A 19715-nucleotide genomic window follows, 5' to 3' on the forward strand; every position below is an offset into this window, starting at 1 on the left:
TCTGTTATATGTGGTAAGGCCTAGTATGCTTTTTTTTTTGTTTCGTCTTTATTGCTGTATGTGTGCTTGTGTACTGCAGTGTATTGTGAATTTGATGTCGAATAAATGTATATTATTATTATTAAAACCGTGCTTGCAGATATGGCGATTCACGATGCATTGCGATAGCTAGACTGAAATCATTAGAAAAAAGGTTCGCAAAGGGTAAGGACTTAAAGGAAAAGTACACAGAAGTCATTAATGAATATTTCAAATTAAATCACATAAGGAAGGCAAGCAGTGACGCAGAAGATGCCAGGACATCAGACAAACGGCCGCGTACAAGGAATGCCTCAAACCAAGAGATAATTAGGAGACTAGCCAAACAAGAAGAGACCCTACAAGATATACTAAAGTCGATAAGAGGGCTGGCCATTGAGAACCTTAACACAAAGAATTACAAAAAATTCTGTCGTATGCAGTCGTCAGTTCGAACCTTCCTGCTTTTATACTGCTAATTCCCGGCAATTATTAAAAGCAGATGCTGTACCTACGACCTCTCCCGTGGTAAGAATATAAATATTACCTTTTATTACCTACCAGGTTTCGGCGTAATTTTGGAACAGGCTTTTTATATTAATATTATTATGTCTTATGCTGTTTGTACTTGATACATTAAACTACATTGATATATTTTTTCGAGTTAAAATATGCCTAATATATAATTTCATGTTTATTTTACAGGCCAAAAGTAAAAAAATCGTAGTTCTCAGTAATATATTGCTACAAGAATCACAATGAGACAACTCGGAAAGAGAAGCCCTAAGTCCTACTACTGCTTTATCAACACCTATTGCGGGAACTAGTTTAAGCGATACAGAAGAACCTCAAAGGAAGAAGCTCCGTCTTAATATTCAAGAAGTTGCTGTTCAAACAGTACCTTTTAAATGTATTAGCATTGTGGAAGATGAATTAAAGAGGAAGGTAAAAATTTTATCACAAAGGCTAAATAGGCGTGACGCAAGATGAAAAAAACTTGCAATCACTTCTATTGTTACTGAAGAAAAAATGTAAAAATTTTGAAGAAGTGGAACAAAATATAAAATTTAATTTTAGCAACATTCACGTATTGAATACGGATAAAAGCAACAAAGGTCTAAGATATTCAGACGAAGTAAAAAAAATTGCTTTGTCTCTATTAGTATAGAGACAAAGCAAATTTTTTTGTAGGGGTAGAGGGGGAAAAGATTCAAAAGCTCCAGTGTCCAGTTTTTTACCCAAAACGTTTTTAGATTAATGGCAACACATTGCATGTTTGTCTGTGAGCAAAGCCGTCTCTATCTTATACTAAATTCAATTTGAAATCCTCGGTGAGGTGCAAAAACGCCTCTATTATTTAATGTAGTAACAAAAGCGCTTGTATTCCGCCGCGACCAATCACAGAGCCGGGCTGTGTTAGTTAGCTTCGGGGGCGATAAATCGATCTAGCTTTTTTTTACGCAGTGAAATGCTGTGTCGCATTCGACGCAGGGGATGAGGACTCCCGCTGCGGACATGTGGGGCTCGTCGCGGCGAAGATGGTGAGTGCCGCGGCCCTACCCACTAAAACACTGCGATGTTCCTGTCTTCTACTGACAGCTAGCGGATGCACGGGTATTCGAGCGACGAGCAAAATTCTTATCCAATATTTAAAGATACTGAAATATATATAAAATCCTTAACGATAAAATATGGTAGAGGTATTTTATATCACCCTAGAAAAACATTTGCATTAGGGTTTTAATGAACATACATTGTTTGCCATTACTTGTTAATGATGTGTACACTGGAGCAAAATCCATTAAAATATAAATCGATCTAGCTAGGAATCATTTTTAGAAATTGTCAAATATTAATCAGTTGTTACTTGTTACTTACAATAAAGACATTTTTTTTACTTACAACAAAAAAATGTTTTTATTGACTTTTGTTTGTTTTTATTGTTATCTTTAAAAATGGATCATTTAGATCCAAATTCCATCCAAATTCCAAGCAGAAGATGAGGGTGAAATTAGCTGCTCAAGTTATGAGTCACCCAGTTACAGCTGGAATGATGGCAAAAATTGCAAAAGGTAAAGTAGATTTTACCTGGCCTAGCCGTATATTAAATGATGGTTTGGTGTTACAAAAGTATATTTTGTTTGATATATTTTACTGGAGCTTGAGGAACTCAATCTATACTAATATTATAAATGCGAAAGTATCTCTGTCTGTCTGTCTGTCTGTCTGTTTGTCTGTCTGTCTCGCTTTCACGCCAAAACTACTGAACCGATTGCAATGAAATTTTGTACACAGTTATTCTAGAGTCTGAGAAAGGACATAGGCTACATTTTGATGTGGGAAAATATCTTATTTCCATGAAAATATCCATGAAAATTACTTCGCATTGCGCGTGGCCAGCGCTCATCCCGGGGGTCCTGGGTTCGATTCCCGCAGGCGGAACAAAAAGTTTTCAATGTTCCTGGGTCTTGGATGTGTATTAAAATAATATTTCAAAAATCTTAAATATATTTTATGTATAATATTATAAAAAATCCAGAAATATATCGACGCGATGCAATGAACATTTTAGTTCTAATACGATTCAACAGATGGCGCTTTTTTTTTACTTCGTTGTAACATAGAACTAATCATACTTATTAGTTATTATGTTTTTGTTTATAGTTTTTAATACGTTAGAATATTATGTTTAATAATATTATCACTTGCTATAATAATAATCAATCTATCTTATCTTAAAGAACTCCTACTGCATTTCTAAGGAGTTCGAGTGTGTTGTGTTGGCCTATATTCCATCCAGAAAATATTTTTACATTTTAATTCTAATATATGAAAACAGATGGCGCTTTATTTTTTACTTCATTATTATAACAGAACTAATCATACCTACTTTATTATATATTATTGTTTTTATTCATAACTAGCTGTTGCCCGCGACTTCGTCCGCGTGGACTTTAGTTTATAGCGCGCGGTGTCAACAAAATTTGTGTCAAATTTAAAAACTTTTTAAAACCCTGGTAAGTGGTACCCCTCTTAGGGCCGCGCAGCGCGCTACACCGGAATGGCAGCGCTGAAAGTTCTCGCCTCGCCGCTGCCATTCCGGTGTAGCGCGGCCCTTAATTAATCAAAATACCCAAAAACAGCTGTGCAGTGTGCACATAATCTGTACTAATATTATGAATGCGAAAGTATCTCTGTCTGTCTGTCTGTCTGTCAGTCTCGCTTTCACGCCAAACGCCAAAACTACCGAACCGATTGTAATGAAATTTTGTATACTGATAGTCTAAAGCCTGAGAAAGGACATAGGCTACTTTTTTACTGGAAAAAAGGGTTGTAAGGGTCGTAAATTTGTTCAAAAAATTCATAATAGATGGCGCCGTGCGTCTTCTACATCGCGCTGACGCTTGCTCAAAAGTCTTTCTATAAGAGGTGGTATCATCTTACATTTAAGTCTCGATTTTTTTCGATTGTTATATCTATTCTACGGTATTAAATAACTCAGTACTTCATCTGTGCAGGCAGTGACGTAACCTTAAGACCAAATTTCACCAACGACTGTTAAAGTTAATGCTCGAATTAGTATCACGTTAGCTGTTTCGTTTTTCATATGAATGAAAGAGAAGACAGGATATTTTAACAAGCTGTTAACACTAACAGACGTTGGTGAAATTGGGGCTAAACCTATCAATGATAAATAGTTTATGGGTAAAGTTGTGTAATTGGGGGGCTAAATAAGCTTTAAAATTTGGCATAATATATAAAGTTTAACATACAAAAATGAAGTACTTATTGTTTGCACACTGCACAGCTGTATTGATATAAGGGGTACCAGGGTTTTTTTATAAAAGCTTTTGACACCAATTTTGTTGACATCGCGCGCTATAAACTGAAGTCCACGCGGACGAAGTCGCGGGCAACAGCTAGTAATATTATATTTATGCCTATTTATAACTAACTGTTAAGAACTTTGTCGTCCTAACATGGATTTGCAAATTAAAAACCTTTTGTGACTTATGAATTTTGTATTACAAAGATTACAATCGATAATTATTCAACTTGCTTGTGCGCTTGAAAATTGTACAAGAATCATGGACAGAGTGACAGCTGACAGGTGACAGCTGTCAAAGGGACGGGAAAGGTTCGTGAACAATAATTATTATCTGTGGTCGTGTACGTCGGATCTATCGCATAAACGCCGGAACATGGCCCCGGCCTTGAAAGTTGTGACTTTCAATTATTCTCGTCTGGTGTAAACAGAGGGCAAATTTTTGTACATGCTCGCCTGATAATCCCAGATGCCGTACGAATATCAGCAACTCTAGTGATGTTGTCCTTCCCTGGAATCAGACTAACGATTCGGCCCAAGTGCCACTTTAGCGGGGGAAGGTTGTCGTCTTTAATGACAACTAATGTGTTAGGTAGAAGATGGTCATCGTTTGCCTTCCACTTTGTCCGGGATTGAAGCTCCGAGATGTACTCTTTCATCCATCTTGACCAAAAATGCTGCCTCATCTGCTCCACTCTTTGATAGCGAGTTAGCCGTAGAGTATTAGCTTCCATCAAGTTTTCACACGCTGGTGAAGTTAGGGTGCGTCCGATAAGAAAATGAGCTGGACTCAGAGGTAAAAAATCATTAGGATCAGTTGACATTGGCGAAAGAGGGCGAGAGTTAAGAACAGCTTCGATCTGTGCCAGGACTGTACTCAATTCCTCATAAGTGAGATTCGCATTTCCGACTACTCGACGAAGGTGGTGCTTGCATGAGCGAACTCCAGCCTCCCAAAGACCCCCAAAATGAGCAGCATAAGGTACGATAAAGCGAAATTTAATTTGTTCGTTAGAAACATAATCTTTAATATCAGAACTACATTTAGACAAAAACTTGGCGAAATCGTTCATAAGACCTACAAAGTTACGCCCGTTATCAGAAAATATCTCGTATGGTTTTCCACGGCGAGAAATAAAACGTTTTAAAGCTAATAAATAGGCATCCGATGTAAGATCGGTTACAAGCTCCAGGTGTATGGCCCGCGTAGCAAAACATACAAATAGACAAATATAGCATTTAACCTTACGAGCTCCTCTGCCTTTATGGTTTAACATGAAAATTGGCCCGGCGTAATCCACTCCACATTTGGAAAATGGATATGTAGGACTTATGCGCTCAGTGGGTAAATTTCCCATCTGAGGAGTGAGTCTTTCCTCTGAGGCGTTTACAAATAATACATTCGTGTACTACCTTTCGAGCTAAATTTCTACCTCCTATCGGCCACCAATTGTCACGTATGTTAAACAATAGCGCTTGAGGACCTGCGTGTAACAATTTAACATGTTCATAGCGAAATAACAATTTAGTGAAACTATGATTACTACCTAACAAAATAGGATGTTTTTTGGTATATGAAAATGAATTGGAATTAGTTAGTCTGCCTCCAACGCGCAATATTTTATCCCTATCCATGAAAATATTTAGTTTTGATAAATAGTGATTATCTTTTACCTTATTTTCTTTTATATATAAATTATACTCGACTGGAAAAGATTCTAATTGTGATATTTTAGCTAATAAATTTTGAGATTCTATAATTTCATTAGTACTTAAAATATCCGTACGTTTATTATTTTTATTACGAACATTGTGCAAAAATCGTAACATATAAGCTATAGCGCGTACCATGCGTAGAAAATTTGAAAACCTTTCAAAATTAATAAATATTGTATTTGTAGCGATAAACGATAGATGACAACTACGTTTCGTCTCCGGCAACAACTCTGGTGAAACATGAGGAGGGTGAGATATATTAGTGCTAATGAAGTGTTTATCATGTAGAAACTCAGGCCCTGACCAATATAATCTAGATTTAGCGAGTTCATCGACTGTCACGCCACGTGACACTAAATCCGCCGGGTTGTGCTTCCCGCTAACATGATGCCACGGCAAGACTCCCGAGAGTTCATGTATTTCAGCTACTCTATTTTGGACAAATGTTTGTAACAGATTAGGAGACATGCGCAACCATCCTAATACTATTGTTGAGTCTGTCCAGAAAACAACACAATCGAATTTACGATGAATTGATGAAATTACCTTATCATATAATCTAGCTCCTAACAATGCACCACACAATTCTAAGCGCGGTATGCTTACCGATTTTAGAGGTGCAACCTTACCCTTAGCGCATAATAAACGCACAGAAATATTTGAATTATCGCTTATAGTGCGAACATAAATACAAGCACCGTACGCTAATTGTGAAGCGTCCGTAAATATGTGTAGTTCAATAGTCGTATAATTTGAACTATCACCTAGTACACAGCGCGGCACCCTTATATTATTAAGAACGCTTAGCGACGACACAAATATATTCCATATCGCAATGACATCAATTGGAACTGGATCGTTCCAATCAATTTTTAACAGCCATAGACGCTGCAAAATAATTTTAGCCTGCATGATACATGGACTAATTAATCCAAGAGGATCAAATATTTGTGATATGTGTGACAAAATATAGCGCTTAGTTATAACTTGCGAATTACTATCAAAATCATAAAGCGTATTGAAATAAAATTCATCTGACATATTTAGCCAGCCTATGCCTAAAGTTTTAGAACTACTGTTATTATTTAAACATAAATGCTCAAGCGAATCATGAGATGACATTAAATCATTGTGCATAAAATTGAATGTCCACTTTCGAAGTGGGAAACATCCTGACTGTAATGTTTGAGCGATTTCATTACATAAATACAATAACCTAGATTTATCATCATCTCCCGTTACTAAGTCGTCTACAAAGAAATCCTCCTTGATAATTCTCTGAACGTCGAGATTGTTAGATTCAACGCCTAACTGCTTTATACAGCGTACACTAAGAAAGGGAGCAGATGCGGTACCGTAAGTGACTGTATTTAGACGATATATCCCTAGAGGCTCCGATGGAGTGTCTCGCCAGAGAATTAACTGCAGGTGGCGCTGTTGCTCGCGCACCAGGACTTGCCTATACATCTTCGCAACGTCGGCGCATGCCACGAAGCGATGCTGCCTGAAACGTAGAAGAATGGCAAATAAATCACCTTGTATAGGTGGGCCTACACGCTGTATGTCATTGAGAGACAGCCCAGAACTGGAAGCTGTGCTAGCGTCAAATACCACGCGTAGCTTTGTGGTCAAACTAGACTCACGAAGAACTCCATGGTGGGGCATAAAATAATAAGGTTTGTCATAAGAGGAAATCCTGGTCATATGACCCAAATTCTCATATTCATGAATGAAATCAGAATACATTTGCTTGTATGTATCCGAGCGTTGTAATCGCCTTTCTAGTGCGAGAAAACGTCGTTCTGCCTGAGGAAAAGTGTCTCCCAAAAGCTCAGGTGACTGTTTAAAAGGAATAGAAACACAAAACCTACCATCACTGTTTCGCGTAGTTGTAGTGAGGAAGTGATTTTCGCATATCTGATCCTCATCAGTCTGCGCATCCTGACGCTTGGGTGGCTCCTCAAGTTCCCAAAATTGTCGTAATAGCGCATCCATCGTTTGTGTATAATTACACTGGATATGACCAGCATTATCATTTAGTGATTTATGATATATTGCACCGGATATTATCCAGCCGAATAAAGTATTATGCAAATAAGGTCCATTAGGTAGCCTTATTTTTCCGTGAGTGAGTAGATCCCAGAACATCTCTGCGCCAAGCAAAATATCTATATCTTGTGACTCCAGAAAGTTGGGATCCGCCAGCTCAATATTCTCTGGAATACAGAAATTTTTATGTGTGAGATTATATACCGACAATTTAGATGTAATTTGAGGTAAAACAAAACATTTTATCTTTGTAGTGTAACTATTAATGCGAGATTTAATTATTAATTCACAGAGTTGGCTAGCTTGGGTAATTGAATTACCTACTCCTCTTATTTCGTGAGTGGACTGTATTAATTGCGCGCCTAGTAAGTCACAAAAAGATCTTTTAATAAAACAATGCTGACTGCCACTATCGAGTAATGCACGAGCAAAATGATATTTATTATTCTTATCAGCTACCTCAATAAGCGCAGTCGATAGTAAAACAGGTTGCAGTAATGAATGAGGCTTATTATTTTTCTCAATAGATAAAGTTTGCGCATGTGCATGACTTACGGATGAGTGTTCTGCAGTTTGAGCGGGCACGGAGGGCGTGTCAAGCTCCGCAGAAGTTGAAGCTTCATTATGCGATACCGAGTTTACTGAACTAGAATGAGAATGAATTAATGTATTATGTTTTTGATCACACCTTTTGCAGGTTCCGAATCTACATTGGTTTACTGTATGTCCTGAACGCAAACAATTTGAACACAACTTATTATCACGTATGACCTTTAATTTAGTGTTATAATTAGCTTCTATAAATTTAGTGCAAGAATAGAGTGGATGATTTAATTTGCACATCAAGCACTGCTTATAATTATTAATCTTGGTGTTTTGCCGATCATGCACTTTACTAGAAGTAACATTGCAATGTGATTTATTATGAAAGTTACCGAAATTGTTTGGTTTTTTAATATCATTTGATGTCTTAGTGACTGACGCTTGCAATGTTTCTAACATATCAGCTCGACCCTTTAAGAAATCTAACAAAGAATTAAGAGTTAATTTTAAATCCTTATTATTTGTGAACAAATTACCTTTGTGCTGTTCCCATTCACGCTCGGTTATTTTATCAAGTTTTGAAACAACAATGAATATGATAAGAGCATCCCAGAAATTCGTGGGCTCGCCCAATATTTTCAGAGCTCGTAAATTCCTTAATGTGCTGTCAATTAAATTCCTAATTAATAAATGAGATTCCTTGGTTATTGGTTGCATATTAAATATAGACTTGATGTGATTTTGAATTAATAATCTATTATTGTTATACCTGCTTTGTAAAAGTTCCCATGCAACAATGTAATTATCGGAAGTTAGTTCTAATGAGTTTATAACTAATAATGCACTACTTCTCAACGAAGATCTGAGATAATGGAATTTTTGAATGTTGCTAAGCTCTGATGAATTATGAACTAATGACATATAAGTGTCTCGAAACTCGAGCCAACTCTCATACATACCATCGAACTCGGGCAAAGTGATAGTAGGTAATCTTATAGTTTGTAATGGATTATTATGCTGGCCTTGACACTGAGAGCTTGTAGCAGATGTTCTAGCATTTAATAAGGACTCGGCACTAGCCTGTGCACTGTAATAATTATTCTCGAATTGTTCACGCTGCAATAATTGTTCTTCGAGACAAGATTCGGGCACATTTTCCTCAATTTTGCTCTGCACAGAATTAAATTCGTTAAAAATTGCAACTGCGCCTTGGATGCGCAACTTAATATCTATATGCAAATTAGTAGGTGCTTCAGAAACGCAAGTAGTTAAATAACTGGCGAACTTGGTAAGTCTCGCCTTCAAAACGCCACGTTTTTTGATTAATTCGCGAAGTAATGTTTCGGTTTTTTCGCTTTCTATACACCTGTAAGGAGATTTATCTCGTTTACTCGTACCCCCTACGCTCATAGTGGAAATCAAAGAAAGAACCAGAGTACTCACGCGAATGCAACGTATCTGTATAATATCAGTCTATGCTTGCGCCGGCACACAACTGATGATCCTCTTTAGTATCCTTGATTCCTTTGGATCCTCCCTCGCGTAAATTGAGTATATCCTTGGGATTATTCTGCATACGCGCCTTCCTCCAACCACGCCGGTCTCCAAAGTTCGCTGGTTTCGTTTTGTGCAAGTAGCAGGAATCCGTCGAAGAAGGTCCAAAATATGTTAAGAACTTTGTCGTCCTAACATGGATTTGCAAATTAAAAACCTTTTGTGACTTATGAATTTTGTATTACAAAGATTACAATCGATAATTATTCAACTTGCTTGTGCGCTTGAAAATTGTACAAGAATCATGGACAGAGTGACAGCTGACAGGTGACAGCTGTCAAAGGGACGGGAAAGGTTCGTGAACAATAATTATTATCTGTGGTCGTGTACGTCGGATCTATCGCATAAACGCCGGAACACTAACAAATAACATTTCGAGTTGCTTAGAGCTTTGCAATGTATGTTAAGCTGTAGTTTCCAACTTGACAGCTGGGACTTACAGCTTAACACATACTCTTAGGCGGTTTTGTAAATCTGACACCAGAAATGGTCATTTACAAACACAAGATTTACAGAAAAGCAAAGCAAAGTAATTATTTAATGTACTAAATTATTTACTTTCAGGTTCATTGTCTACTGCCACTGTCACAGCCAATGTCCTGGAAAATATGGACAAAATCTTCGATACCCTTAACAGTGACTCTACTGATTTGAGACGAGGAAAAATATTTTCAACTAATTTAAAAAAATAGCACACCTCATTAGAATTTCATAAGTAAAATGAAAATGTTTTTATATTGGATGCAGTCGTGCACCACCTTCATAGGAAGGTTGAGTATGGACCCTTAATGCAGTTGAACTGGTTTGGAACAATCTCATTAAAAAACATGAAGATATAAAGTCTTGCCACACGGAGGTTGCAACAAGACCCTCTAGAAAACCTGTTCGGCTGCATTAGGGGTAACTGTGATGCCAATATATACCCAACAGCTGGACAATTTGATGCTGCATTAAAAACAGCAATTTTAACAAATTCAGCGCAGCAAGGCGCTGGTAATTGTGAAAACGATGATTGTGTGGCAATTATTAATAATTATAAAATGATTTTATCCAAACCAACCACAAGCATATGCACAGGTACAGAAACCTCCACCGAAGATGACTATGATGTAGAAGTAGAGGGGCATTTGGAAGAAATTATTAATGGCGAAATTAATGCCTGTGCATAATATGTTCGTGGATTTCTGTACAAAAAAATTTAAAACCGAATGTCATTAATGTCATCAAATATTAATAAGCAGTAATAAAACCAACATTCATATTTTCACCTCTTTTAAAGAATATAATAATGGTAAAGACAGTTTAAAATATTGTACTTTATCTATGATTAATTATGTTAACCATTGCACAACAACAGCTAGCAGTATGTTAGGAGAATTAGGGCACAGCACACATATTTATAAAAGTTTATTTAGCGAGCTGTGCAAAGCAGATAACAGCTGTAGATGGCGGAAAATCGACTTCTTGTCTATTGAGTAGTCATTCTTCTCGCTAGAATAAAAATTTAAAATTTTCTTTGGCTGAAAGTGTGGATAGATTAACAAGACAGGTAACGTAAAATTCTTGACTTAAAAAAGAACATAAAAAATTAAGCGCAAATTCTTTTTCACATCCTTTCTTAAAATCATTTGCAAGTATCACATTATTATTCACAAACATGTTTTGTAGTTTAAGGCTTCACCAAGAGAAGAAAATTAATAATTTTTATATAAATATAACTTGTTAAGAATAACGTAGGTATAATGGTGTTCAAACTATTTGTAATACGGGTTATGATAAGAATTTTGTGGTAACTGTACGTTCCTTTGATGTAATTCTAGTTTCTGGTAGATTTAATTGTTAATTTACTGATTAATGATTATTTACATTTATATTAAAATAATTGGTATGTGGTTGTGTTTACTGTGTTCCTCATAGTGCTTACATAATATTAATTTGATGACTGAATATTGTACAACTGGCAGAATTTTTATTTGACTTAAAATTATGTATTTTTATTTCATAATATAAATGTGGCTGTTAGAGATTCCAAGACCCAGGAACATTGAAAACTTTTTTTCTGTCGCCGGGATTTGAATCCGCGACCCCCGGCTTAAGCTACCAACTCGCCCACCAACTGAGCCACAGAGGAAGAGGAAGAGGTCGTCAATCGTCGTCAAATCGTTAAATAGGTATTTTGAAATTGAGAGTCCTTGAATGCGTTTTGTATTAAAAAACAGGCCAAGTGCGTGTCATGCCACGCGCAATATAGGGTTCCGTAGTGCCGCTAGTTTTTGATAGTTTTTGTATGGTCAATGAATGCACATTTATAACTTCTTTTACACTACTAACAATATCATCTCAGTTACGTTCAAAGGAATTTGAACGAAAAGTTCCTTTGTACTTCTACGAATACATTTTTTAGATGATCGACTATTACTCAATAACTTATAATTAGTCTTCTTACCCGTGACAGTTTTCTTTTTAAATTAATCATATTTCCTACTCCAGTGAATTTTTCACATTTCCAGAAGCAACCGTTTAGCTGGTAGAAGGGGGGGGGACACTGGACTCTTAACGATTTTTTTTACTTTAAAACTTCATATTTCACAAATGGATCTATTAATCGAAAAATGATCTATGAATACTCGTAATATTTAAAAAAACCTATCCAACGACACCCCACACGGTGGGGTGGACGCGAAAAAAAAATCACCCCCGCATTGATGTTTGGTTATGCTTAAAGATTAGACAATCTGATGTCTACGTACGCAATTTATAAGACGTTGAAAAGACACTACGGAGAATGATGAAGAAAACACACCTGAGGATATAATTAAGCACATTCCAAAACGAGGGTCCTCATTGAAAAATGTTTTGGAGTGATGAAAACAAGATTTCGATGCATTCACAAGCACAGGACCTTGCATTATGACCCCGTGAAGGCATCGAAAATTGTAGCAGCTGTGGTTGTTATCCATAACTTGGCAATCAAGAGAAATGATCCTTTACCAGATGAGTTGGAACTCGAAGACAGACGGCGGCCATTGGATGATCCTCCCAGGGATATAAATATTTTAAACGTAGCACGCAGTATTAGAAATAGGATCACAAGAAAATACTTTGCAATGGGTCTCAACCGTAGACGATAACATAATTACTTGCAGCATTACATGAAATGGTGCCATTGTTGTCACACATTTAGATATATTATTTTAAAATAATCAATTTAAAATAAAATAAATAAACAAATAAAACTAATATTCTGTACTATTTTTATATGCGCTGGCCACCGTGAGCCATGGACGCCATTACGTGTTTTTGTGTTATTGATGTCACACGTTTTTTTCGTTTAATATTTTGATAAAAAGAAAGTGATTACAATAGAAATCAAAATAAAGAAGCTAGATGATAAGTTGAAGAAAAGACGGCGTTTATCATCGGAAAGTCAAAGTAACCTACAATGTTCCGCTACTTGCGAATACGACGCCTACCAATTTGATAAGGAATATTGCAAGGCACGCAATTAATATTTTGTCTGATCGAACTAACAAAGTATAGCTTATATTCATATGGATCACCCCGAGTTGTGTACATTCGGTGCTTTCTTAGTTACAAAAAAAATGGCGGCGAGCCCCACTATTGTCAATAAAACATACAAAATATGCACAATTTTAATGCATTGTTAGTGTTGATGTTTATTCTCCATGTAAATCTTGTTAAGGTTAAGGCATATGCTCCACGTAGATTGCGTTAAGGGTACCTATTTTTTTATGAAATAAGGGGGCAAACGAGCAAACGGGTCACCTGATGGACTGTATTTAAAAACAAGATTGGTCCATTGCAGGTTTATTTTGATAACATTGCATTTATTTTTTTCGTTAGTAACTTGAAATAGTAGGCTTAACTCTGTTTATTACATAGTTTCAGATGCAAGCGTTACCAATGTTTTAATAAAGTGTCACCCAGAGATCGTGAAATGATACTTGCCAATTTCAATAACCTTGATAACAAGACAGAACAGGACGCGTATTCGATGGCTTTGTTATGTGCAGCTGCTCTGACTCACAGTTTCTAATCGGCGAAAATTCAAAATGAGTTCTTTCAAATATAGAGTCCGCCTGGGACCGGAAGAAATAAATCAGGGGCGTAAATCTTCGAACAATCTTTTTTGTATGGGAATTTAAAGCGACGAAAAGCTTCCTCCTCATAGCAGTAGATGGTGCTTTCTTCTTCTTCTTCTTTTAAAAATGGCCGCCTCGGTGAGTTGCCAATGTCAGAGTGGCTTAAAGGACTTTGCTCTATGTAGCGAAGGTCTGGTGAAGTAACAAGACGTGTACGGTTACAAAACAAAATTACATATTTACAGGAGTTGATTAACCTAAAACAAACACAAACACAAATGTTAGTAGAGACATCACAATCTTATATTGTTATCACGAATATATGTACACAAAATCTCAATAAAAGGGGTATTTACATAAGATAAAACCGATTTAAGATTTATAGGGCGAGGAATGGAATTGGGAAGACAGTCATATAAGGACGATTGGTTTCTAGGACAAGAAAAGAAGATGTGATCTAAGGTACCCTCATCTAGACCACATTCGCAGAGAGAATGATCCTTGACCCTAATTTTAGCAAGGAACACTGGTGAGCAACAATGACCAAGTCTAACACGGCAGATTGTCGAGCATATTAGTTTGCTACACTGTGAATATCTAAAGAACCATGGTCTTACTGGTACACTACTTTGAATATCATGGTAGTGCTTGCCTTTGATGGTACTTGAGCCGTCCCATAGCGTATTCCATTTGCTAGAAAGTTGAGATTTTGCAAGTGGAATTAAGTCCTGACAATAGAGTTGGTATTGACTGAGTCCACCTGATGTTATAGCGGCTTTAGCATATGCATCCACACTCTCATTACCAGTAATTCCACTATGGCCAGGTATCCAAGCTAACACAACATGGATATTACGGACACGACACCTAAGGAGAAGCTGTCTTATCTTAAGGATTAAAGGAAATCTAGACTTTGAGCGGAACTGGTTAGCAGATATACCCTCCAAAACGCTCCTGGAGTCCGAAAGTATAAGCGATTTACTAAGATCGTGAGACTCAATAAACGAGATGGCCTCAAATATAGCAAGGGCCTCTCCTGTAAATACAGAGGAGTGAGGAGGCAATTTAAAATTTAGAATCACATTTACTCTCGGAATCCAGACAGCTGCACCCACACAACCATCCACCGAAAGTCTAGATGCATCCGTAAAGATAAGCACCCAATCCCTATAGTGCTCATTTATATGCTGATTAAATTGAGTATTTGCTAGAGAGGAACCTTTATCGATAGGGAAGTTAAGGATGATGTTAGGAGAGAATGTCAGTGCTTCGTAAGGGGTGGAAAATAGAGGGTTGAGTCTGCACTGGACAATAGGACAAGGAAGTTGGGTTATCTTAAGGTAACTGATCAGGAGACAAGGGAGATCTTTATGCCGCCAATACGCAGATGTCGTCAACTGGGATAATTTGTGTAGTTTGTCTAACAGCGGGTGTGAAGAATTCTGGAATGCCTTAGATAAAAACCTATCCGCAAGATACTGCCGTCGGATGTTTAAAGGCGGATCGACACATTCAACTTGTAGGGCATTGATTGGAGAAGATTTCATTGCCCCAAGTATGATCCTAAGAGATTTTGCCTGAATTTTGTGATGGTGCTTTTACGTTCATCTGTCAGATGCCAAATCGAGATGTCAAACTGAAATATGTCAAAATTGTTTATTTTCTAAAATTCCATCCGCCATCTTGTTGTTATTCCATCTCCTGTTGTGGTTTGTGAATGTGCTCTTCTGGTGATATTTTTATTTTTTCAACAACTGCTTACATCCCGGACTTCGAAGATTGCCCATACGCTGACTTACGCTTGCCCCCCGGACTCTGAAGATTGCTTAAACGTTTAACCTGTGGACGCTCCCTGGACTCCGAAGATTGCCTATACGTTGAACTTGTGCTCGTTTACCTGGATTTAGAGTTGCTTTACGATTTGGTACTTTTTGACCTGGAATATGGGTGGTTCAGATCGATCTTGCTGTGTGCCTACATGCGGTAAAACACGTAAGTAAACTGAAATATTTTAAAAGATATAATATCCTTAATATCATAAATAACCACCTTTGAATCTTTACAATGAGTTTTTGTCTTGTACCATAATCTTATTTTACATATTTTTATATCAGTGATCCATAAGATCAACTGAACTATTCAGATATACAATGATTATAAAGGGGCCATGACTCTAGAAAAGCCAGACAATGTTTTTTCATTGCCTGTCTTTGGCTTTGCATCTATTAAGTGATAAATTCTACTGTCCGAAAATTTTACATTTTATTTGTATTGTACTTGAAGACCACACAGGAAAAACAAGGAATGTCAAAAAAGTACAATTAATGCTAAGTACTCACTACTCACATATGGTTTTGCTCGATAGTTTTACTCCAAATCCAGCAATAACCACCGTGTGGACCACAAAACTGACAGCTCGAATGCTCGCTTCGAGCCGGCTCGATGGAATTAAATATGTCAAATACCTATGTCATTTCCTTTGATTCGGAGTAAAACTATTGACCGTATGTGAGTACTTAGCAGAAGAGAAAAACTGATTTTTAAGTTTGAAAGTCTATATTTCTTTCATTTCAGAGTCTTTTGGCTTTAACTTCTTAAAACAAACAAAGTGTTCAATGACAACAATGGTTTTTAACATTTGACGCGCGGACTACGTCGGACGGACGACTACTATTGTGACGAGTTTATATGACAGTAAGGTGATTGTTAATAACCAAGCACTATTTCTTTTAACAGAAACTTTTTTTTTTCAGAAAAGAATATATTACCGGAAGACTGTACCCAGACTGCAGATGTCATATTGTTACCCCCTTTTTCTTTGTAACTGGTGCAGAGATGTTAATAAAATAATAAATGGCACCAGAACGGAGGTGGAGAATGACGATATTATAAAGATTGGAGCTTTGAATTTGTTCAATAAAAGAAAGCATTTCAAGCATTACATGGTTCTTTTATTTATCGATTCCTAAGTAAATCCCAAAGTAATTTTCATAGTCAAATTGTCTATTATTATTATTATTATTAAAGTAATATAAAGACATTATTTATTTGACTGTCGAAAATTACTATGGGAAAAGCCAAAGCAAATAAAATAATAATGTATCCCCTGTACTGCTACTGGTTCAAAGTTGGAACCATTTACCACCAGACGGCGCCACCTTCCATACATTTTTAAGTTTTACCTCTATACCTATTATATTTAAGTTACTCTATGAAATAAATGTTTGCATGCGATCGTTTTACAGTTGTCATGGTATATCTGTGGGTCGCGTGAGACAATTACAAAGCTTAATATCTGCAAACATATTGACACCAAAGGATCAACGAGGCAAACACACAAGAAATAGAGTGAGGAAAACTCCAGAAGTTATATTTGATGTAGTACGTGACCATATTCAGTTACAGGTATACAGAATTTAAAAAGAATAACTTTTATTAAAACTATTAATAAAAGAAACCAACGTCAATGTCACATTAAAACTTTTGAAAATTACATGTTTATATCGGATGTCGAAAATAATACAAAATTAACCCTTTTTAAACGACAAACAAGTCGGGTTAATCTTGATTTAACCGAATTGGTAATAGAAAAACACCTGACTTTAAAAAAGAAAAATGATGTAAGAAACCTGCTTGTGAAACAATTTGGTGAAAATTGGGCAGAAAACCAGGAGCTCTCCTGGTATGTCAATATTATAAATGGTTGCAATAATTATTCTGATAGTGATGAAGAAGATGCTTGTGACAATGATGAACAATGTGATTGCCTTGAACATGAAACGGCTGTTAGAATTTAAGTAAGTATAAAATAAAAAACATTTTTTTAATATTGCATTAGTTTTATTTATTTTATTTCAAGATGAAAATGAGGTTAGTGAAATAAAATATTACTTAGTAAAGAACGATTTTAAATTAATGTGAACAAAATAAGATTAATCCATAATGGTTTGAATCAAAACTAGATTATTCCTATAGAACACATAACAAAACTTGATTATTCCAATCAGCCTCGTCAAAACTTGATTATTCCATTTTAAGATTCTGGATTTATTCAATATTATAATAATGCTAAAATTTTGAAACTCATACGAAATTTTATTTTTATTTTATTTTTATTTTATTGATTTTTGGAAAACTTACAGCTAACATACACATAGAATCTAAATATACAATACAAGAAGGCCAATTAAAAGTTTCCACAGATAGAAAAATGCTAATAAAAACAAAGCAGCGATACGAGTAGACAATGGTCACAATTATTTAGAATTTTAGAAAAAAATTAGAAAAACAGAACAAGAATTATTGTAATAACGTATTAAGTAATAGAATTGCGCAGGTTACAATTAAAATAGAAATTATTAAATTCTTTCTTAAAAGTTGTTACATTGGTAAAGAATAGGTCCACATCAATTATTCGAGATATTTCATTAAACATTCTACTAGCCCTGATCATATAAGAATTTTGGCGATAATTAGTACTATAGTGTTGAATATGCAGTAGGTCACGCTTTCTTCTCGAGGCTGCTGGAACGCGAAGCTGGATTTTGCTGGTGAGATCAGCGCAATCCGCTGAGCTGTTGGCTAAATTAATAAGAAGAGCCAGGTCTGATACTTTCCGTCTAGCAGATAAAGGCAGTAGATGGAATTTTTTGCAGCGATCGAAATAGTTGTTCAAGTACGTTCCAGATCTGAATTGCACGTATCTAAGAAATTTCTTCTGTATGTTTTCAATACGGTTAATATATATGTCATAAACTGGGTTCCAAACAGACGAGCAGTACTCGAGATGGCTGCGCACAAAACTACAGTAAAGGATTTTAAGAGTTTTAATGTGTCTGAAATTAGCCGAGACGCGTATTATGAATCCCAAAGCTTGAGCGGCTTTTTTAATGATATCGTCTATATGACAATCAAATAAAAGTTTTGAATCAAACGTAACGCCCAAGTCTTTTATCTTGGTAACTCTAGTTAAGGATATATCTGTAATTTTGTAGTCGTAGTAAATGAGGGTGGTCTTACGAGTAAAGCTACATACGTAACATTTGGTGATATTTAGATCTAGTTGGTTACGACGGCAGTAGTCAAGGAGTCTATTAAGATCCTCCTGGAGGCGAATAGCATCGTCAATGGTTGTGATTTGGCTTAAAATTTTCAAGTCGTCAGCAAATAGGAGTACCTTTGAATATTTGAAACATTCGATAATATCGTTGATAAAAATATTAAATAACAAGGGTCCCAATAACGAGCCCTGAGGTACGCCTGATGGTATGAACATAGGCCTAGAAGTGTAACCATTAAGAACAACAGATTGACATCTATTGTCAACGTAAGAGGAAAACCATCTAAAGAGGTTACCCCTAATTCCTATCGCAGACAATTTGCGCAGCAGTGTGTGATGATCCAGACGGTCAAAACATTTCGTAAAATCAGTGTAGATTATATCGACCTGCGTGCGCTCAGACATACACTCAGACAAATAGTCGCTACAGAGTATGAGATTGGTAGCAGTGGACCGCCCACGCATAAATCCGTGCTGACACGTAGTGATAAATGGACTTAGGATAGGATACAGCTGATTATAAATTATTCTTTCAAGCAGCTTTGCAAAAAGACACAACTTGGATACAGGCCTATAATTACTAACTACGTCCTTCGGCCCTTTTTTGTGTACAGGCGTTATGAAGGCCGATTTCCAGATAGACGGCACGACTCCCTCGGTGAGTGATCTTCTATAGAGTAACGTGAGCGGAGGGGTCAGGGATTCAGCGCATTTGCGAATCAGGATCGGTGGAATGTGATCTGGTCCCGCAGATTTGTTTAAATCAATCCCTTTCAATAGTTTACATACTTCCGATTCACGCACATCAATAGTATGGATGTCAGACACACATATCGAAGTGTCATTC

At 36.4% G+C, this 19715-nt stretch overlaps 1 protein-coding gene and 1 long non-coding RNA gene across 3 annotated transcripts in view; both read right to left on the reverse strand.

The window, feature by feature from the left end:
• LOC121725488 overlaps positions 1 to 19715 on the reverse strand; it is a 124732-nt gene that overhangs the window by 79639 nt on the left and 25378 nt on the right. The gene's annotated exons all lie outside the window — the stretch shown is intronic.
• On the reverse strand, positions 7523 to 10059 carry LOC121740390. 2 transcript variants are annotated; one of them, XR_006037636.1, is made up of 3 exons: positions 9596 to 10059; positions 8689 to 9322; positions 7523 to 7776 (listed from the first exon to the last, which is right to left on the reverse strand). It is a non-coding gene; the product is annotated as an uncharacterized LOC121740390 (long non-coding RNA). The 2 variants fall into 2 exon arrangements; XR_006037637.1 differs by lacking the exon at positions 7523 to 7776 and adding an exon at positions 8208 to 8255.

The sequence above is a fragment of the Aricia agestis genome, chromosome 3, assembly GCF_905147365.1.
Source record: "Aricia agestis chromosome 3, ilAriAges1.1, whole genome shotgun sequence".
NCBI lineage: Eukaryota > Metazoa > Arthropoda > Insecta > Lepidoptera > Lycaenidae > Aricia > Aricia agestis.